Source organism: Carassius gibelio, chromosome A23 (genome assembly GCF_023724105.1).
Source record: "Carassius gibelio isolate Cgi1373 ecotype wild population from Czech Republic chromosome A23, carGib1.2-hapl.c, whole genome shotgun sequence".
Classification (NCBI taxonomy): domain Eukaryota; kingdom Metazoa; phylum Chordata; class Actinopteri; order Cypriniformes; family Cyprinidae; genus Carassius; species Carassius gibelio.
Genome location: NC_068393.1, coordinates 18,840,945 through 18,864,989, shown reverse-complemented (window position 1 = coordinate 18,864,989; position 24,045 = coordinate 18,840,945). Strand labels below are relative to the sequence as shown.

The 24,045-nt window shown below is 34.7% G+C and overlaps 1 long non-coding RNA gene across 2 annotated transcripts in view; it reads left to right on the top strand.

The window, feature by feature from the left end:
• LOC127944363 (uncharacterized) overlaps positions 1 to 23,594 on the top strand; it is a 28,668-nt gene extending 5,074 nt beyond the window's left edge. Inside the window, exons 3-4 of one of the 2 annotated variants that reach the window (XR_008150332.1) lie at positions 21,526 to 21,734; positions 22,927 to 23,594. This is a non-coding gene — a long non-coding RNA (uncharacterized LOC127944363). The remainder of the gene's footprint in view (positions 1 to 21,525; positions 21,735 to 22,926) is intronic. The other variant, XR_008150331.1, reaches the window with a different exon arrangement.
• The last annotated feature ends 451 nt before the right edge of the window (positions 23,595 to 24,045 follow it).

Here is a 24,045-nt window from a genome sequence, read left to right as displayed (position 1 = left end):
ATCATGTCCACAAATCATGGCACTTGGCATTCATTGTATAATGACGTTAAACATAGTTTTATGTATTTTGCTCTTGGACATAATAAAATAATTTTAATTTAAATCAAATTTTCATGTTTTTTTATATTCATATATTAAGGACCATGGTAAATGACTACTTTATTCATATAGCAATGAATTTTCATGGTACTCCAAAGTACTTCAAAGATTGCAATGGTTTTACAGTAGTTCAGGTCCAAAAAACATGGTACTACCATGCTTCTGTATTTTCATATACCATTATATTTGCAAGTTTTACCACTAGTGCTATCAGTAACTCCTTTGATGTCATGGACCAAGCTCAGCTTGTCAAATGCATGCAGCAGTTTTAATGGAGGAACGGTGATGTTAGTGTTTGTCTCGATCTGTCATTGTCTTCCTCTTGTTTGTCAGATCACTGAGCAGATTGAAGTTACATGTTCTGTCATGGAGGAAAACCTTTCTACGTCTGTCTGAGGTCACACAGTTCATCCTGAGATTCATGTTGAAGTTTGATTCACGCTCTGAATAGATAAACGTCCTCTCCGCCGCACACGAACACACACATAAGCAGGATCACACATAAATTTAGCTCATGAATATTAATGCAATCATGTTGCTGATGATGCAGAATCATGCTGCTCAAGCAAAATGCTACTTCTGATAAAAATATGATTTCCCATAAAGAATTTGTATTGGTTGCTGTGCCTCTGCATGAAGATGCAAACACGTCTCTGACTATTGTTGCCCCGGGGCAGGTTCAGCAGGCAGTTGCCCTCTGACCTGACCATCAACCTGACCTGTTAAACCCCCAAACAACAGCTGCACCTCAGTAGCACTGATTCCTCTCATGCATGAAAAAAGAATTAACTGCTCCCACTTATACAGTTATATATTAGCATTATTAGTACGTTTATGTTTGTTCATGCAAGTCAGACTTCACAGGATCATTAAAATGCAAACACAAACGTGTCAAACATTTACTGATTTGTATTTGCATTCGTTTGCATGATGAGGCGTCACTGCTGCTCAGAAATATTACACTTCCTCTCTACATTATGCATTGTTCAGAAATGTAGTTTGTGCGTGTATGCACTGCAGAAGAAAGAAATGCATAGCTTTAGAATGACATAAAGTGGAGTCAAGGGTGTAGACTTTAGTAGGGATGCTAAGAACATGTCCCTACAAATATTAAATTATCTCTAGCAATAATTTAGATCAAACTATTGAATATATGTATATGTAACCAATGTTGATATAATTTCGGCAGCATCCCCCCATTGATATTACCTGAGTTCAAGTAAATGCACTAAAAAGATCACGTATTTGTTTAATACATGAGTGGAGGAAGAACATACGAGGTAGCTGAAGTGTTTAAAACATACGAGCACAGTTCAGCTGAATTATAAAGTTTACACTCTTGAACTTTGTTGTTAAACTTAATGTTCAAAGAAAACAAAACTAAAAAACTGAAATTTGTCATCAATCAAGAGGTGTGAAGACGTGTTAGCTACTGTAGCAACAGTTTTCTGTCAAAATCATCATTAATCCAATTCACTTTTAATAATAAAATAAAATGTGCTCCGATGCTGCTGTAATTTTGTTGGTTTTACATGATCAAAATTGTGTAATTATTGTGTGATTAATATACAAACAAGTAAAAGCTCACATAAAAAAAAGTGTATGTTAGCTACCAAAGCAATACACTTTAGATGATATGAACCTAGTCAAAAATCATAAATGTGAAATCATAAATGTTGGATTGTTGTCACTCTATACAGATTAATGCAATCAGATACAACAATCATTTATCAAATATTACAATACAGTATATACTGATATATGTATAACATTCACTTCAGTGGTATGAGAGACTGGATGTTTTGAGCTCATCAGTTTTCAGCTGATATTTTCCTGGTCAAACAACCCAAAGAAAACTGTAAAACAGAAAGAAAAGTCATTTACTAAATGAAATTGGACATTTACATTTTTTTTAACAAAATTCCTCTTTGTGGCTACATTGGCAAAACAAAAGATCTTCTTCGGAAGAGCGACAAAAACAGCAACTTACTTCAATGTTTGACTTGTATTGTAATTACAACCATAACATTTTTTAAAAATGTTTATTATTTTGAAAAATGAGAGATTTTTAATTTTTGGTTGGACAACATGGTTGAAAATTTAATTAGTTTTTTTTACTAAATAATCATAATTAGAAAATGTATAATTAGAAAATTTAATACAAATTTAATTTAATTAACTAAATTAGTTTTTTTTAGTTTTTTAACTTGAGTCCATAATATCTTCAGAATGACTTTCCATCATTTATTTTAATCATTTTAGCTAACAAAAGCCCATTCCTTCATGGCCTCATCCTTCAGGAAATGACATCATTTTGGAGGGAAAACAGCACAGGTATTAGTATTATATAAGTATTATCAGTGGATGTTTGTGTTTATTTGTGGTTTAAGCATAAATCTTTAACATTCATCTTCAGAAAATGGTATAATAATAAATATGCAAGAGATGTAAAATAACAAATGTGAAAAGAACAAAATAAAACTGAGGTTGATGTTTTCTTGTAAGCCGTCAATCCCTTTCTGAGTCATGACTAACTTTTTCTATGTATGAGCAACTTTTCTTGTCACATTCATCACCTTATTAAGTTGTCTGATCTTGAGCAGAGCATATTTCTGAACATCTCCTGTACCTTTTAATAGAAGTGCATCCTTAAATCACAGCTCATTCATTTTATTTCAGAAACATGCTAAAAGCTGTTTTTGCACATTCATCTGAGAGCCTTTGAGTCTATTTCTGTCTGACAACCACATGAACCAAAACCTTGGTTGAGACGGATTATGTTGTCTGTAATATGAAGACAGACTTTTGACTATTTGGAGAGTCAAAACAGAGGGAAATCAAGCTAGCTAGACAAGGAAGGAAAAGCGAGACAGAAACAAAAGACAAATTGGTCAAATGCCACCTTATTTTTAACTTTAGGGTGGCAAGGCCATTTGAATGTGAGGCTTCCAGTGTTCTTTTCTGATTTGAATCTGTAATTTAAACGTGAGTGTGGCAAGTAGCTTTTGAGATTTAACTTCCTCATTGAAGAAGAGAGGACTTCCCTGCTTTAAAAACAAAAAACAACAACTACAACAAAAAGAAAACCGCTAAAACCAGCCTAAGCTGGTTAGCTGGTTTTAGCTGGTCAGTGGGCTGGCTTTAGATGGGTTTTCTTTAGCCTCTAACTTGTTTAGCTGGTCAGACTTGGAGACCAGCTGGAACAACCAGCTAAAACCAGCTTTACCAGTCTAGCCAGACTGGGAGACCAGCTAAGACCATCCAACCATCTTTCGTAGGTTTTAGCTTATTTTTTTCAGCAGGGTTGGGGTATTTTTCCAACCAAAATCACGTCACGGCTGCTGAACTCATCAGTAGGAGCATCTCACGAGCAGCTGAAGGCAGCATATGACTCCAGCGATGGCTGAAGAGGTCATGTGTGTCCTTTTAATGAGCGCTGAAGCTAAAGGACCCCATGTTAGAGACACGTCTGCTGACCTGACCGTGGTTGAGCAGCGCAACGCACTTTAGCAGTTTAAGGTCAGGGAGCTAATCTCTAAAACAAAGATGCTAGCTGAGAGCCTAATCCTCGTGTTCTGTCTCGGACAGAGATGTCACACTTCCCCCAGCTGCTATCAGTCTCCAATTAGCATGTCGTTAAAGAACTGTGAACACACGTCAGTCACATTCCACAAGGCTTTCTGATCTTACTAATCACAGCAGAAACCAGTTATTAGAGAGCGCTGATTGTTACGCTACCAGATGAACTTGAACTAACTGCGCAGTTATTACTGTGACGCGCTTAAACTCTGATCTGATCGCATGTACAGGACAAGTCTACTGAATTACAAAAGTGGACTAGAATAGGAGAAAGTCTTATGAAACGTAAAGTTCTGGCTCTTAATTCTGATTGGATGAGCCATTTTGTTTCTTTTTTATTATTATAATAGCAATAAGCCACAATAAGTTGTGCATTATAGTAGTTTCTCTTCAGATAAAGGGTGTCAATTAAACAATTAAAGGTGTTTAGCAAATAGTTAAATGTAATACAAATTGGTACACCAATATTCCAAAAGTTTGTTAATCTAACAGTGGGTTATTTACATTTGCCAAGAATTGATTATTTGAATTTGTTGTATTAATTGCATATGAATATTTCTATATATTTAACTTGGATATAACTATAAATATGACTTTGTATAAAGAAACTTATAATAAGTGTGTGTGTGTGTGTGTGTGTGTGTGTTTGAGAATATGTTTTAATCACGTCATATAATATCATCTTGCCAATTAAATCAATTTCTATATAAATATTATAGTCTGGTTTCAGAAGTGGAAATTCAACTCAGACTGCCTTGCTCTCAGTTGTTGGCAAGAATGGATTCCAGATCTTGCTGGATCTATCCCCTGTTTTTGAAACCGTTAACCATGAGATCTTCTTGTCAACCCTACTGACAAAGGACATCTCAGGAACCGCACTCCAGTGGTTTGAGTCTTATCTCTCGGATAGGTTTCATTAAAGTATCTTGGAGAGTTGAGGTGTCCATGTCACAATAGCTAATTACTGGGGTGCCTCAGGGCTCAGTTCTTGGACCACTTCTCTTCTCTGTCTACATGGCATCATTAGGTTCTGTCATTCAGGACCTAATGGATTCGCGACTCATTTAATTCGGGACGTCGGAGCGGATTCGCGACTCATTTCATTCGGATCGGGACTTCGGAGCGGATCCACGAATCATTTGATTTGGATCGCGACTTCGGAACTGATCCGCGAATCATTTGACTCGGATCGGAGCTGTGGAGCAGATTTGCGAATCTTTTTTCAGAATTTTTTTATAAACAGTAGAAAACATCAAACCATTAAGGCAGTACAATTAAATAAACAAACAAATGAAAAGAAAAAGAAATTACACACACTAAAAAATGTTGGGTTAAAAATAACCCAACCATGGGTTGGTATAGCACCTTCCCATGTTATTTCAACCCAACCCATTGGGTTAAAATCCTGTTGGGTTAAAAGTTATCCAACAGTTGAGTTAACACTAGAACTACCAAGGCAGTCATTTTGACTGTTTTAAAGATTTGCAATGTAATAACTTTGTTGAAATAAAACCCATATAACTACAGTTCCATGACTTTTCTTAAATTAATGTAAATTTTATTTTAACATTGTTATTTTATTAAAATTACAAAACACAAAAGAGTTCTGAGTATTTCTACCTTGAATGGCCATAGCGGTCAATTTGACCGCACATATTACAGGCATTGTAATAAAACCAAACCTAATAAATTTTCACATTCATTTAAATTTCAATTTTGTGTTATGATGTTTATTATCTGTCCTAATATAACAGAACTATTTATTCATTCTAGATTTCATTAGAGGCTGCATAAAATTGTTTCCGATTCGTGTGGTCCAAACATTTCCGATAATGCTAAAGCATTGTAAACTCCAAAAGTCAAAATGTATTGAATAAAGACAGATGTAATCATTTCCAAAATTCACAATATGTCAAGGCACTGAACCCCCAGTTGCTCCCCAGGTGCTGGCTCTATAGCTGCCCACTGATTGCTCTGGGTGTGTGTTCACGGTGTGTTCACTTCTCACTGCTGTGTGTGTGCACTTGGATGGGTTAAATGCAGAGCACCAATTCTGAGTATGGGTTGCCATACCATACATATATTACGACTTTCAAATAAAATTAACATAACATATAATAATAATTAAACAAAAAATAATCATAAAATCAAGTAATAATAATAAAATATATACTGCTGGACCTACTGATTATCAATAAAATAAAAAAGTTTTTTACTGATTACTAAATACAAAGTTTTTAAGGAGGAGACAGTGTGCAGAAGAAACTATTAAAGACTGTGTGTTCCAAAAACTCAGAGGGGTTTAAGTAGTAGATGCCGTATACAAAGAAAAGTTTGAAACACAGATCGACTGCTTGTAGTATCGTCTTCTGTTTCATCGCCTCCCCATTTAAAATAATACAAACTTGGGAAGAGTTTTCCTTGTCACCAAGCACCAGGACATGTGGATTCTGGCTTGTCTCTGATTCAAGTACAGCACTAATTAGTGCCAACCTTAAAAGAATTGTAAAAAAAAGTTCAGTTAACATGCAATGGGATGATATTTGAGTGAATTTAAATTAGTTAAAAGCTATAGCGAATTTAAATTGGTTAAAGTGATGATTCAACCAAAAATGTAAATTCTGTCATTTTTTTTTTTTTTTCAAAATAGCTTCTTAGAATGATTTGTATAGTACAACGTGTGTCTTACACAAAATAAATAAAGGTGACTTGACTACACAGGGCACTGTAATTTTAAGTGTTGCTTTTACCTACAGGGCGAATGTCAATGAAGGACCGCTTTATTTCCATGTATGATGTGCACACCATTTTTCCATTTGTGTGGTATGGTGCAGATGACAGGATGGGTTTTAAAGACAATTTCTGCACAAAGGCCTTTAAATGACAAAAGTACAGAGAAAGCACACGTAAAAAACAAACAAAATAAACTAAGCTTACAGTTCACATTTTGACAGTCTTTGCTGGGGATCTACTATCATTTGCACTTAGAGACAGACTAAACCAGTTTTCACTCCCTCCAGAAAATTTGTGGCAATATTTGCGGCTAATGTGTGTAAATTTTACCACACTTTACCCTTGATTTGGACTTGTAGGGAGGAACAAAAGTACACTGTAAATGAAAGGAAACTTGGTTGGACAGAATGTTGGGCAGCAATACACTTATCATTTCACCTCATTTGTCTTTTTCCATAATTTTTGGAAGTCATAGGTCTAAGTAAAATTGAAAACTTATGTATCATTAATTTAAATAGGTTAGCCTACTTACCTTGAAATGTTTCAATTAACAGGCAGAAATTCTATTGTTGCAATTTTGCTCTGACCGGTGTGTGTGTGTTTGTGTGTGTATAGCACTTACACACTAATCCCCACAATAATAAAGATGTTAAATACCTAAAGAGAAAACAATGTTGCATGATAATGAAAGGATGTGTGAAGTACACTTTTCTGTAAACTGAGCCAAACATTTTGCACTGAGTAAGAATATTTACTGTATTGCCCAAGTTAGTTCATACTTAGATATCATTTTATATGCAATATTACCATTTCTTTTCATCATCATCTTTAAGAGTTCATTATAATTTCTCTTCAACTTTATTTCTCAGTTGATAAATCCATCCACAATTAATAAAACACAACACAAGCAACTGAGGTACAAGAAGGCTTTACTTTCAAAAGTCATTGATATCATTGAAAAATCAAATCGACAAGTAAAAAAAAAAAAAAGGCTCAGGTCCAAATATTCATTTATCACCAATGAACTGTTTGACAAAAACTTCCTGCTCCGATGTCCAGATCTGAATTTTAAAAAATCAGATCCCGATCTGAATCAACCGAGTCGCGACCAGGCTCCGAAATCCCGATCTGAATCAACCGAGTCGCGAAAAAGCTCCGAAGTGCCGATCTGAATCAACGGAGTCGCGAACATGCTCCGAATTGCCGATCTGAATCAACGGAGTCGCGAACAAGCTCCGAAGTGCCGATCTGAATCAACCGAGTCGCGAACATGCTCCGAAGTGCCGATCTGAATCAACGGAGTCGCTTACAGGCTCCGAAGTGCCGATCTGAATCAACGGAGTCGCGAACAAGCTCCGAAGTGCCGATCTGAATCAACCGAGTCGCGAACATGCTCCGAAGTGCCGATCTGAATCAACGGAGTCGCTTACAGGCTCCGAAGTGCCGATCTGAATCAACGGAGTCGCTTACAGGCTCCGAAGTGCCGATCTGAATCAACAGAGTCGCTAACACGCTCCAAAGTGCCGATCTGAATCAAAACAATCAATAATACATCCTAAAAGAGTTTTATTTATTTTTTTAAGAAAGAAAGAATATATTTTACTGACCACAAACTTTTGAACTCCAGTGTTTATTGTTAGAAAAGACTTATATTTTAAATAAATTCTCTTCTTTTTAACTTTTCATTCATCAAAGAATTCTGAAAGAATATCACAGTTTCAGCAGCACATCTCTGATAATAAATCATAATATTATAATGATTTCTGAAGATCATGTGACACTGAAGACTGGAGTAATCATGCTGAAAATCACAGAAATAAAATAGATTTTAATGCATATTAAAATAGAAAAAATTTTGTTTTACTTCATAATAATATTTAACTTTTTTCCCTGTACTTTTGATCAAATAAATGCAGTTTCGATGAGTAAACCTCTGTAAAAAAAAATTATAATATTAATCAGTTTTTTTTCATCAAAATAAATAATTCTGATCCCAAACTCTGATCAGTGTGTGTGTGTGTGTGTGTATAGCACTTACACACTAATCCCCACAATAATTAAGATGTTAAATACTCACCTGAAGGGGAAACAATGTTGCATCATAATGAAAGGATGTGTGACGTACACTTTTCTGTAAACTGAGCCAAAAATTTTTTCACTAAGAATATTTACTGTATTGCCCAAGTTAGTTCATACTTGGATATAATTTTATATGCAATATTACCTTTTCTTTTCATCCTCATTTTTAAGAGTTCATGATAATTTCTGTTCAACTTTATTTCTCAGTTGATAAATCCATCCACAATTAATAAAACACAACACATGCAACTGAGGTACAAGAAGGCTTTACTTTCAAAAGTCATTGAAATCATTTAAAAATCAAATCGACAAGTAAAAAAAAAGCCTCAGGTCAAATATTCATTTATCACCAATGAACTGTTTGACAAAAACTTCCTGCTCCGATGTCCAGATCTGAATTTTAAAAAATCACAAACAGGCTCCGAAGTCCCGATCTGAATGAACCGATTCGCGAACATGCTCAGAAGTGCCGATCTGAATCAACAGAGTCGCTAACACGCTCCAAAGTGCCGATCTGAATCAAAACAATCAACAATACATCCTAAAAGAGTTCTATTTTTTTTTTTAGAAAGAAAGAATACATTTTACTGACCACAAACTTTTTAACTCCAGTCTTTATTGTTAGAAAAGTCTTCTTTTTTAAATAAATTCTCTTCTTTTTAACTTTTCATTCATCAAAGAATCCTGAAAGAATATCACAGTTTCAGCAGCACATCTCTGATAATAAATCATCATATTAGAATCATTTCTGAAGATCATGTTACACTGAAGACTGGAGTAATGATGCTGAAAATCACAGAAATAAAATAGATTTTTATGTACATTTAAATATAATTTTTTTGTTTTACTTCATAATAATATTTCACTTTTTTCCCTGTACTTTTGATCAAATAAATGCAGTTTCGATTAGTAAACTCCTGTAAAAAAATAAAATAAATAATAATAATCTGTTTTTTCATCAAAATAAATCATTCTGATCCCACACTCTGACCGGTGTGTGTGTGTGTGTGTGTGTGTGTGTATAGCACTTACACACTAATCCCCACAGTAATAAATATGTTAAATACTCACCTGAAGAGAAAACAATGTTGCATCATAATGAAAGGATGTGTACCGTACATTTTTCTGTAAACTGAGCCAAACATTTTTTCACTGAGTAAGACTATTTACTGTATTGCCCAAGTTAGTTCATACTTAGATATCATTTTATATGCAATATTACCATTTCTTTTCATCTTCATCTTTAAGAGTTCATTATAATTTCTGTTCAACTTTATTTCTCAGTTGATAAATCCATCCACAATTAATAAAACACAACACAAGCAACTGAGGTACAAGAAGGCTTTACTTTCAAAAGTCATTGAAATCATTGAAAAATCAAATCGACAAGTAAAAAAAGAAAAAAGGCACAGGTCCAAATATTCATTTATCACCAATGAATTGTTTGACAAAATCTTCCTGTTCCGATGTCCAGATCTGAATCAACCGAGTCGCGATCAGGCTCCGAAGTGCCGATCTGAATGAACCGAGTCGCGAAAAAGCTCCGAAGTGCCGATCTGAATCAACGGAGTCACGAACAGGCTCCGAAGTGCCGATCTGAATCAACCGAGTTGCGAACAGGCTCCGAAGTGCCGATCTGAATCAACCGAGTCGCGAACATGCTCCGAATTGCCGATCTGAATCAACGGAGTCGCGAACAGGCTCCGAAGTGCCGATCTGAATCAACCGAGTCGCGAACATGCTCCGAAGTGCCGATCTGAATCAACCGAGTCGCGAACATGCTCCGAAGTGCTGATCTGAATCAACAGAGTCGCTAACACGCTCCGAAGTGCCGATCTGAATCAAAACAATCAATATACATCCTGAGGTACAAGAAGGCTTTACTTTCAAAAGTCATTAAAATCATTAAAAAATCAAATCGACAAGTAAAAAAAAAAAAAAAAAGGCTCAGGTCCAAATATTCATTTATCACCAATGAACTGTTTGATAAAAAATTCCTGTTCTGATGTCCAGATCTGAATTTTTAAAAATCGCAAACAGGCTCCGAAGTCCCGATCTGAATGAACCGAGTCACGAAAAAGCTCCGAAGTGCCGATCCGAATGAACCGAGTCGCGAAAAAGCTCCGAAGTGCCGATCTGAATCAACGGAGTCGCGAACAGGCTCCGAAGTGCCGATCTGAATGAACCGAGTCACGAAAAAGCTCCGAAGTGCCGATCCGAATGAACCGAGTCGCGAAAAAGCTCCGAAGTGCCGATCTGAATCAACGGAGTCGCGAACAGGCTCCGAAGTGCCGACCTGAATCAACGGAGTCGCGAACAGGCTCTGAAGTGCCAATCTGAAAGGGAATAAAAACTTTTTTTAACGTATAAAAAAATAATAATTAACGTATCATACACATTACTTAATGCTATAACAGTTATATACATCATAACAGTTATATACACCAGCCTATTGAAAGGGGGGGGGGGGGGGGGGTCTTTTTTTTTTTCAAAAAGTGGACCTTTTTGCAGTTTTTCTCCATCGTTTGTATTTAATTATAAGGTTCAAATACTGAAATATATTGCGTTTTATTATTATAACCACGGCCTTAGCCAGGCTTTGAAAATTAGTGAGGTCCAGGGAGTTTCTATAATAACCCCCTTATTATAGAACTGTGATATAATAACCCCTATAAATTAAACTAATTATATTTTTCTAACACTTGAAAAGAGACAGACATGTAGATGTTTTTGGAGGGATTCTCATTTTAAATCATGCCCTGTTTATTGCATCAAAGTTTGTTAACATACATATTACCCACCAAACGTGTTTTTTGCATAGTCAAGATTACAAAAGACAATTCTTAAATAAGTTCCAGTGGCACAGAAGATAAACTGTGTGTCTTTGATGTGATCAACACGGGTTCGAATCAGCCTTTTGGCGTTATTTTTTTCTTCCTTTTAAAATTTCAAATCACATCAGAGAAGTATTTATTTTCAATGTAAATGAAGTAAATACTCAAAAAGTTAAGGGTAGGGAGGGTTTTATTGTCCCAATAAGGTGACATCCATTAAATTACACTCAATAAGTTATTATTGCATTCTGTTTTATAATGTACTACAATACTGAGGTGCAGATAATTGCCACTATTTGAAGTAAGTAGCCTAGTATAAACAGCAGAAAATTCTGCTATTTGAATAGAGTATACATAGAATCTATTGATATTTGCACTTAGTGTAAATAGCATATCACAAAAAAATTATCCTATTTGCACTTAGTGTAAAATAGCCGCTCACTTTTTTGATAACTGCCAGACTAATGCAGGGCGAAGGAATGTTGCCAGATTTTCTATTAAAATAAACAAAAACCTATAAATAAATAAAACGGACTGAAATTATTTAAGATATTTTGGAAATTATAAAGTTATCGCTGACCATAAAACCTCAACTTCCTACTTTATTAACTTTCTAAAGTGTTAAATTAAGTGGAAAAACAAGTAAAAAAACCCTTATAATAGCTGGATCTGACAACATAGATGCTGCGTCTCGCGCTCAACTCTCTGAAGACTCGTTCACTTCGGAAGCGTCTCGCAGCGATTATTTTCATACCACGGACGCTAAACATTCTGAATTATACATGCAGACATTCATATGAAGAGTTTAGCAGAAAATTTGTCAATCAGAGAACAATTTTTTTTTCCGAACATGAATAATTTACCGAGGTCCGGACCTCTGTGACCTCATAGCTGGCTACGGCCATGATTATAACAACAACTGTAATTAATAATATAATTAAAAATATAATAAATATGTAATATAGAAGGCATACAGATAATTAGCTAATTGGCTAGATAAATGGCTTTCTAGCCAACTAACGTGCTACATATATGGTAATAAATGGCTTTGGGCATGCATACGATTACATTAACAGTTACTTACCTTTTGTAATCGTGCAGGCTGCTGTTGATGTCCGCACTGAGTCTCTGACTGGACCTTTAAAATTTGAACGGAGTGAAGCGGGAAACATATTTAACCCAACAATTTGGTTATAACTAAAAATAACCCAATGACGGAAAAAAATACCAAACAAATTTTAAGACATTGACCCAATATGTGTAACCCAACGTTTTTTACTGTGTAGATGCCTCAAGAAAATTAACCATGGTTTCATATATTAAAAGTGTAGTAATTGTGTTTCTGCATGTGAAATTTAGTTAGAGGGAAACACAAATTGTTATATTTTGCTTATATTCTCTTTCAAGAAGTCAAACAATCAAAAATGTGTTGTAAGCACTATTTTTTAAAATAATATATTTATTTTAACATTCTATGCTCATACATATATTTATAAAATATTTGTTTATTAAATAATTTATCAATTAAATATGCTGAAATAAAAAATAATATTTTTTTTATTTTTAGTGCAAAAATCGAACAAAAAACTTCTAAAAAAAATTTTTTTTTCTAAAAATCTTTAAGCTAAAAAAAATTAACTTTGGTACAAGAATTCAATACAATATAGCAAAGCAATAATAAAAATACAAATAGTTAATATTATATTATATTATATTATAAAACACAATATGTATCCGCAAATCATTTGATTCGGATCAGAACTTCGGAGCGGATCCGCGAATCATTTGATTCAAAGCAAAACTAAAAATAAAAATAGTTAATATTATATTATATTATAAAACACAATATCACACCTGTGTTTATTAATTTGGCTACCAATAGTTGCTTATATAACATTCAAGGCATTGATGTTTGCTTACATAACCACCACAGGCTCTGCACCCATTTCCCTAAATTCATCACTTCAGAATTATGTAGCCTATAGTCTCTTCCTTTCTGCAATTGAATGTCACTTTATTGTTCATCCCAAATAGATACAAAATCACTTTTACAGACTTTTAAATTAAATATTCCCTCCTGGTGGAATGAACTGCCATCTTCAAGAATCAGATAAAAAAAAATACATCTCCTCCATCTTTATTTTACCCCCTGGCACTCTCTATTCTAATTCTTTTTTTTTATGCACCTGTTAGACATGCACTTTATTTATTTACTAACAGCTAACACTAGCTTCTCTAAACTTTTTGTATTCTGTCTGTTTTATTGTTTATTTATTATACAATTAACAAAAGCAAAAAAAAAAAAAAGGACTCTAACACTAGCTTGCTCTATTCTTTTCCTATTCTATTCTTTTTATTTTTATTTTTATTTATTTTCTTATTCCGTACTTGTGTATCATTGCCGCTTTGGACTGCTAAATAACTAAATGTAAATTCTTAATAATTCTAATTCATATTATTATATCATTATATCAATTGCTAAAGAAATTATATATATATATATATATATATATATATATATATATATATACACACACACACACACACAAATGTATATATAATATTTTATATTCAATGTATTTTATATGCAATTATCGTCTTTAATTTTTACAATTTTCAGTTATGTGTAAGATACGACATTGTTTTTCAACTGTAACATTATTTTTGTTTATTGTATTTATAAGTATTTGTTTGTTTTATCATAATGATGCTGATTTATAAAAGCATTATGAGCTACGAGACTCACTTCTGAACTAGGTTGCTTTACCATGGTAAAATGACTGTAACACACATCCTCCAGTGCTTTATTGCTTTGTGATGTTTGAAGCATGAGAAGTTGGTGTAATTGTCTGAAATCAGACACAATGGCAGGAGTGCTTGGCTGTTCCTGACTGAGTTTTACCATCTAATAAAGCCGTGTGGTGTGAAGGTTACGGGAAGCGTGTTGAGACGCCGTCAGTGTGTGATGTGAGTCTCTCGATGACGTGCCAGAAGCTTTGAAGATGCTGTATTCGATTCCTCACTTTATATACCATTCACCTCAGACTAACCAGACATGAAGACATGTGAGTGCTGTGTACCCTTGCAAATGACTCCGTTCGTTTGAAGAGGTATTGTGGGTTTCTGAGGTGCTTTGCTTTTTCATTTTATACCTTAGAAATGTAATAGCACACCAGCTCTTAATTCTACGGCGTATAATGTTCATGCAAAAGATGAATTTGTCTTGGAAACATAGGTGAGTGCATATTTCTGAACCAGTGTTCTATTGACAAAAAATATTATCGTTATTTATAAGTTTATTAGTGCAACTAGTGTAATCTGATTTATTTTTACAGAACCATGTTTCTTCTGTTAGTGTATCAGCTAATGCTAAATGAAGCCACAGTTTTTTATAGTGTTAGTGATCAACACATATTAACTCGGTCAAATCATGGAGCTCTCTGTCAGTCGACAGGATTATGTTGTCATCTAAATACTTCCCTCATGCCATCTTTTCTTCCGTCCGGCCTTCACCTCCGTGTTCTCGAGCCGCTCAGCTGTTCCTGGTGTAAAAATAGCCGTCGACACAGACGGTTGACAGCACATGTCAGGAGATTCTCCCTGCACGACTTCACGTCAGGAACCCAAACTCGTTCAGATGAACTGTCATGAACTACACAGACTCTGTTTTCCAGATGTCTCTAATTATAATTCACCTCACAGAAACCATGTTTATTCTCAATCCAAATGGACCTGTGTTTAATGTTAGAGTTTGTTTTATGCTCTGTAAGATGAAGGCATCACAAAACCTGTCCATTTTGACGTTGGTCTTCGATGAGCTTCTACTAAATGACTAAATTTGAAGGAAAACACTGATTGGACACAAAACTTTGACATCAACAGTAAAAGATATGGTAAGCACTTCATGCATTTTTTCCTCCCTCAGAACAGACCTGTGATTAATTTTGGAAGTTAATTATTAATTATTTAATAATTAATGATATGTTAATTAATAACTTAAAAGTCTCTTCTGCTCACCTGCATTTATTTAATCAAAAATACAGTTTTAAGATATTAAAATGAAAACAATATTAAAATAAAATTGCAATTTTAAATACCTATTTTACATTTAAATATATTTCAATATTTTAAATCATTCCAATATGCTGATTTGCTTCTCAAAATACTTTTTAAATGATTATTTTCAATGTTAAAGACAGTCATTCTGCTTATGTGTTTTTTTTTTTCTTTGATAAACGGTTAAAAAAGAACAGCATTTATTTGAAATAGAAATATTTTGTAACATTATAATTGTTTTTGCTGTCACATTTGATTAATTTAATGCATCCTTGCGGATTAATTTCTTTCAAAACCGAAAGATCTTACTGACCCACATATAACTCCATTAAAATCCTCATTTCGGTCATTGATCTGAAAGTCTGTTCAGGTTTTTATGGTCTGACAGTCAATCCAACATCTGAACATCTCAAAACACTTTAGATTACAGAGCAGCTATTTTTATAACCGTGCGGCTGATGTTCTTTAGGCTATTGAGTGTGGCTAAAAAGCAATGGGGAGAAATCTTTAATAGATCCCACATGGGAACAATAAGGATTCTCAGAAGACACACACACTTTCTGTGGAAAAAGAGCTTTCTCCTGTTCTAATGCTAAACCTGTGAATGATTTGAAGCGTGTTGTGTCGCCTCCAGCTGTCTGCTGAAGCCCAGAACATGTTTGTGTCGTCTTTAGACTTCACATGAGAAACACAGAGCCTGTCGCGCAGCTTTCAGCAGCTCGCGCTGAGATCAGCAGTTAAACTAGGCCAAACATGAGCCGCGTCTCTAAAAGGAACAATCTGTCAGTTCGCTAAGCCAGAAAGTGATCTGTACTGTATTGACAAGAAACATCGGAGTGGAAAATCCTTCTAACGTCGCTTTTGTTGGGCGTCTGCGATTGCACTATTGAAATATGTCATCATAGTAAACACAATAAACAGAGTTTAAAGCCTCGGAGATGACGAATCTGCTATATTTGTGTCGACTCAGTGACTGTTGAGTAATGGATGACATGAGAAGGATCAAGCCAGCAGAAAACTGAGAAAATTGGCCACTTTTGGTATTGGGAAAACTTCAGCATGATAACATTTAGATGTTTCAGTGTCATGGAGATTGGGAATTTGGCACATTGCATGAAGGGTTTTATGAGTAAATCAATCACAAAGTGTTTTGTTAATGCCATTTTAACCATGGGACAATGATGGATGTGAGTAAAAACAATGCTTTTATGTTTGATCGTAGGATCATATTAGTCACCAACATTCATGAACTTCTCGTTTAAATGGTAAAAAAAAATTTAAATTATTACATACCGTATACCCATTTATGTTTTATTAGTGGTGCTTGCTAAGCTATTTTTTATTTTTCATACTAAAGCATAAATGTTTCTCATAAATGTTGACTACAGAAGAATTGCAGGAAAACGAATAGGGTTCAGTTTGACCACGATCACAGTGATGTAACCAACATTTGTTCTGCCTTTCTAAAACATATTTCGGCTTTGCATGCACGTTCATGATCCTAAATGAGAAAAAGTGCAAAATGCAGTTCGATCAATTTAAAATTTCATAGGTCAAGCAAATAAAAAAATCCAATATGGGTCAAATTGACCTCAGAACGAGTAAAACCCCCAACCAACCAACCAACCAAAAGTTTAAGCAGCAACCTTTACAAATGTTGCAAGTGCATCCTGACTAATTATTCTGTTTAACACCAAGTTAAAATCTTTAAACAACATTAAAAGTGCAATTATTTTAGTTTGATTTCCCACTGCCTGTAACACTCTCTTGAACACATTTGACTCTGTTGAAATCCGTGTACAGATTACTCAAGAAAGTAGCAGAGAAAATGTGTAGATTGAGGAAATGTCTGCAGATTCCATCCAGACCTGAATCTCACTGCTCTTCCACTTCTGGAAGTGTTCTGTTCCCAGCAGGAGCGATGCATGGTGGATATAAACACACACTTCCTCCCCTCCGGGACTGTTTTAGTCCAGTTGCGTCTAATTTCTCCCAGAGCCTGATGTTTTGCACATACAGCGAGTGTTTGCTGTCAGCGAGAGCATGTGCTCGTTCCATACAGACCACAGGTGAGAAGATAAAAACCTCCTGACTTTATACCACACACAGGTCGAGCTGCTGTCGATTCCTTCTCTGCTTTGTTTTTAAAACATGTTCTGCATTTTTCATAATTGAAGGCCAAACTACTTCTTCCTCTTCTTTCAGACTAGTGGAAACAAAACATCCAAGTTTAAGTGTTTATTTTATTGTGTTTATCTATTTGCATCTGTAGATTTCTTTAAAAGATTCATCTCCACTTCGGAAGCACTTAGAAACACCAACATTTACAGTTTTATTCAGTTCATATAATATATATAATATATATATTTTTTTTTTTTTCAAACGCTCTTGATGTCTGCTGGTCATGATGTTGAAAACTTTTGTTTTCAGAAAAATGCCTTAAGATTATTTTTTCCACATGTTGTACAAATGAATTATATGTTTGGAACAAGATGAAGGTGAATACACTAAAATGTATTTTATTTTTTCCGAAGACAAATGATTGAAGAACATTTACAAGAAAATACTTTTTTAGTTTTTCTACATCAAAATTTCATGGTTAATTCAACGTGTTACTTGCCATTTCTTTTAAATTGTTTGTGAAATTTACTAGCAGTTAAAACTTTTCTTGCACCAATCTTTCAGTGTAAATAACGACTACAAACAAAACGAGCAGAATTGATTCCTGTAAGAAGTGTTCAGACCTCCTATATGGATTTGGGAGGTTAGTGTTCAGTGTTTTTAAAAGGAGAGGTTGTTTTTTGGATTGATTCTAGTCTAGTTTAGATGGGTAAAGTGGAAGTGGGTTGGTTTTCACGTATCAGTAGACGTGTGAAATGTCTCTGAGCCATTTTAAGTGCGGTGTGAGCGCCGACAGAGGAGTGTGAACTCTCTCCCGGGGCGGATCTCCTTCTTCATGAAAGACGGGAAACCTCCCTGAACTTGACCGTCACTTCATTGTTTCCCGCTGGGTTGCCAGTCAGACTCGCATCAATCGAATCCCATCAATACAAGTAGTTGTCACAGCTACAAAGTTAAGAGCAGAGTTTCAGATGTTGTTGAGATCTCTTCTGAAACTCTAGAGGAGACGTGTGAGGTTATTGGACACTTTTTCCTAGGAGGGACATCTAAAGCCCCTTTCACACTGCACGTCGGACCCGCAATATTCCCGTAACATTGCCTGGTCGCCTTCTGTGTGAAAGCAACCACGTCCCGGAATTGATTACCGAATTGAACCTGGGTCGGGGACCTAGTAACATTGCGGTAATCGATCCGGAACGAGCGCTGTGTGAACAAAAGCCTGATCTAATTCCGTATCGAAGTGATGACGCGCGACTCTTTTACCGGCTGTTTTGAAGGAAGATCAACATTCGCGACAAAAACATATGTGCAAACTGTAATGAAGCAGAGATCAGTTAGTTCCTCACTTTCCGCGCTGACGCCGAGATCGTTTGCTTGCTTCAGTTAAAGTATAACGTGCCTAATGTTTTCGACTCGTACATTACACGTCACGCGCTGATGTCATGTGTCGTTACGGGATCTTCAAGCATTGTGTGTGAAAGCACGCACATATCCCGGGTCATCACTGGCAGTGTGAAAGTGCCAAATCTAGCGACCAGGGGACAATTGCAGGAACACTTTACCCCTGTATTTGCCGGAATGGCAGTGTGAAAGGGGCTTTAGAAGCAAAATGAATGTTTTCCATTTCATCTTACTGATGTATGTGTGATACAAGAGAGATATTTATTTCCTGTACTCTTAAAAACAAAGCGTCTTTATTGGCATTGATACTTCCACGAAGAACATTCATGGATTCTTTCCATTACACGAGGTTCTTATACTGTCGTAATTTTGAATGCTTTGGAGCACAGAGTTAAGTTAAGGAATTTTTTGCTGTAGTGGAAAAAGTAAATGATATAAAAAAGTGAAAGAAAAAAATAATTTTAGAAAATGCTTTATTGTTGCACAAAAACACTATTTTAAATGTTTATATATGAAAGATTTTCTAAAACGTACTCTAAAACTGTGAAAATCAAAGCCATAAATCGAAACAAGTTGTGTTTCAAATTTGAAGGTGATATTGCAAAAGTCTAACTTTCTGTATGATTTTATTTGGGCACAGTACCAGATGTAATTACAATTTTTCAGGAACATTTCACCTTTTTGAACCTTTTGTGTGTGTATGTTCACATGATAAATGCCAAAACTTTTACCAATTTTAATACCATTCCGATGAAGTACAATTTTTCCATCAAAAATGACTGAAAAGCACCAAAGCATTGAAATGTTCTTCACAATAAGACAACAATTACTGAAAGGTTTGAGGAACCCTATGGAATCACTGCAATAATCCCATTTTGAAAGCTTTATTTTTAAGACTGTAAGTGTGGAAGTGACACTATAGATCCAGTTGCCAAAAACTATGAAACATTGGAGAAGCCTCTCTTGTTCTTTTCCATGTAAAGCCTCCATCTCAACGTCATGAGAGCAGCTAAGAGCTTTTCCAGTAAAGTCTCTCTTCTGATTCAGTTGTTTTAGATGTTGTGATGATTCAGCAGATCGAGACTGTATCCGGTTCAGTTTCCCAGCCATGACGGATCCAGTCCTGCTGTTCGGGAGTCATCTATGAATCACGAGTTAACAAGCTTCTTTTATGAGCGTGATAAAGATCTTAATGTAACCGTGCAGCTGACTCAAGGTATTTTACTACTAGTCTAAACTCTCAAACCTTGCTCAAATTCGCCTCCAATCTTTATTGTATCTCCTAGACAGACGTGAGTTGAAACGGGAATCCTTTGAAGATGTTTCTCCTTATATTTCAGAAGGGTAGTCAGAGATCTCAATATGAACTTATTGTTATTTTACTATGTTTGTGTCTGTTTTCATTCCTTCTTTCCTCCAAGACGGATCTGGGAAAGTTGACGTTTGAGTGAAACATCACGGGAAACATTTCTGCATCTCTCCAGCCATGAAAGGGAAAGCTATGTTTACATTGATTCCTTTGGCAGATGCTTTTATTAAAGGTGACTTGCAGTGCATTTATTACCGTGTGTTCTCTGGGAATTGAACCCTTGACCTCGGCGTTGCAGGCGTCATGCTCTACCACTTGACCTACAGGAACCTCTGAGCAACAAACGTTTCCCTCAGAGTCTCCAGTTGCAGTTCCTGTGCTGTTCTCCGTCTCTGTCATGATATAAAGTTCAGTAGAGTTTCTGCAGATCATATGAGACATGGCTTTGTGAGTCAATAATCTAGAAGACAAGCTCTTCGCTCTTCGCTCTTCGCTTTCATGTTGTTGTTGTTTTGCCAAAGCTCTTCTTTCTTCTGGATTTTGTCCGTCTTTCTGGAAACCAATCGGTCGAATACACACATGAAATGAATATATGTTTTTGCTTTTTTAGTATCTTTTCATCACTAATTATCTATTTTTTTGTAATTGTCATCAGATCTGTTCTGCATGCTCCTCTTCTATCCTTGGCAAAGGTTAACAACTATCCTAAGACAACATGCTAAATAATGTAAACATATCAAATCATGCTAGCGAAATGCTATTTCATGTAAGCAATGTGCTAAATAATGTTAACAAGTTAAAACATGCTTGCAATGTTCAATCATCCTTACATGTTAAAATATGCTAAAACACGATAGCATGTTAAATCATTCTAGCAACATGCTAATTAATGTAAGCATTGTGATAAATCATTCTAGTAACATGTTAAGTCATGCCAGCATCATGTTAAAACCTTAACAATGTGCTAAATCAGGCTAACAACACATTAAATCATGCTACCAGTGTGATAAAACATCATAGCAGCATGTTAAATCATGTTTTCAACTGGCTTTAACATTTTAGTAATGTGGATATTGACTTTGAGTAAAATTGTCACACTTTATCAAAGTTATTTCAGACTTATAAGTTATCAAGCCAACATCAAAGTTTGTTTACAAACTTTACTCATCTTGTTGTTATTGTGATTCTTATTACAACTGATGACGTGTCAGAGAGCTGGATCTGAATGATGAGAAGAAATGCAGTTGCGTATCCGAATCTTTTCTGCATTTCATCTAGTTTTCTACCTCTGTTTCCCTCATGTGGATCCTCCAGAGTTGCAGAAGTCCGAAAGCACCACTGATGTACTCTGCTCGGGGTCAGACAGACTCGTCGTCTCAATCTCACATCATTAACGCTTCAGGACCCTGATGAGTATTGACTTACATGGCTCTATGAGAGCGCTTTGGACTTCAGATCGGTGTCACAGTACTCTGTAAACCAGGGCTCGTTCTCATGTGCTGACAGGCCTTTCTCAGCCGATGGTAATTAACTAAAGTAGAGCGAGTTACATGCACTGGGTTGTAATGGTTTGCAGATGAGATAATGTCATGATAACAGACCTCTTTTACAGAGAGACACTCACTTAATTGTGCAGTATGTCATGTTTTGGGTGTTTTTTTATTAGGTTAATGTTCAAGTCCTGAAGGGTTAAACTTTCTGAGACATTTTCAAAATATTGATCTGTTTTATTTGAGTGGATGACAACTTCTGATTCTATTGAATGTATTTATGTGTGTGTGTGTGTGTGTATTAAATTAAAATGTTTAGATTAAAATAGCAAAAAATATTGCATTGTTCACACTAAATATTATAAATGTGTAAAACATTAAATATAAAAGAATTAGATCAAACACATTTTGGTAAAGAACTTATTATGAAAAGGGAAGTTTAAGTTGGATATATTAAAAATACAATGTTTTTATAATGTAATGTTTTTTTATTGAAGTATTTTAAATACACATTTATATTTTTTCATTTAGTAGATGCTTTTTATCAAAAATGCAAATGAGGAAAACAACAAAACATTTATTTTTTATTTTTTGTATTTGTAGATTTTTTATAGGAGGTTTGAGTTGAATATATTAATGCATTTTTAAGCATTTTTAATTTATGGATTTTTAGATAAATATTTTTAGATAAAAAAAAATTTGGTTTGGACATATTAAATATTTTAAATACTGTGTATGTTTAATATTAAAATAGTATTTAATATGTATATATATATATATATATATATATATATATATATATATATATATATATATATATATATATATAAAGAAAATGTATATTTAAAACAAAACAAAATTCAAAGAGCATTTTTGGAAAAAGGAGATTTCAGTTAAATATATTATATTCAAATTAAAAAAAAATTAAACTGTTTTTTTTTCTTTTTTTTTTTTTGAAAAATAAGGAGAATTAATTTTATTGCTTTAACCTTTACTTTTGCAAGTTTACAAGCATATAGATGAGCTAAAAGCTAACGAACATGAACCAAAAGCTGCAAAACACCACTTTATGAGTTGATTTCCTCTTTAAAGATCAGATGAGCAACAAACATTTGAGCTTCTTGATCGTCCCCATCATGCTGAGCTCAAAATATGTTTTGTCATATAAGTTGAGTTTAATGAGCAACTCGAAAGCTTTTAACTTTATTTCTCTGGACTTTTACAGATCAGCAGCTGATTGGACGGCTGCGGTGTGTCCTCAGAGTCTGTTGGAGAAGGGATCTGTACGGAAAGCTGAATGTTCTCTGACTGGATGTTCTGGGAAAGAGACGGATCCCTCTTTACTGGAAAACAGTCCATGATCTGCTTCCCAGAGTCTCCAGGGTGAATGTTCCTCGAGTGTTTAACGTGTTTCTCTCATCTGTCTGCGAGCAGATGTCCTGCTTCTGGAAGAACAGAAAGATGAATTGATTCGCCTTCATCCGGGCAGGTAAAACAATCAAAAATCTCCTCTCAGAGACCCCACGATATCCAGAGACCTTCAGCCGTCGCTGCAGACTGTAACAGAGAAACACATTCATTACTGAGAGAAGCAGCTCATCTGTCCTTCTTCCTCTGGTCATCTTCTTTTATAATGCACCAGTTTTCCTTGAGGTCTGGTAAATAAGTGTTTCACAAATGTACTTCGTTGTTTTTAATCAGTTATGTATGTTTTATCACACAACTTCAGTAAAAATCACAGAGCAAATACTGGTTTTCATTTAATTCAGGAAAGTTTGAAAAAAAAACAAAAAAACATAACCTAATCTAGTCTGTGGTTATGTACTGTAAGTGTGCATTCATTTATTCATTTATATACCATTTTTTATTTCAGAATAAAATGTTTTAAACAGCTCTTTTTGAAAATGTCGATTTTTTTTATATGCAATTCATTTTAATCAATTATTTACTAATCTAATTTATTTAGTCAGACATTAATTAATTATATTAATTGTAATTCATTTAGTGACATATTTAGTTAGCCATTTGTCTATTAATCTATGTTATGTATATATTTTGTCAGTCATTTATTTATTCAGTAACTAGTTTATTAATTTCAGTAATTTATTCCGTAATTCATTTTATTTTTTCATTAAGTCATGTATTTATTCAGTCAGTCATTTGTTTATTAATCTATTTGCTCTACCACTTGAGCTACAGGAACACTATTTGTAAATTAAATGTATTTAATTAATTAATAATTAGACATTTATTTTGTTATATTTATTCCTTTCCTAAAATATTGTAATTAATGCTGATCCACCTAAAGTCCATGAATCATTATAAATCAAAGTTGTAAGTGTAT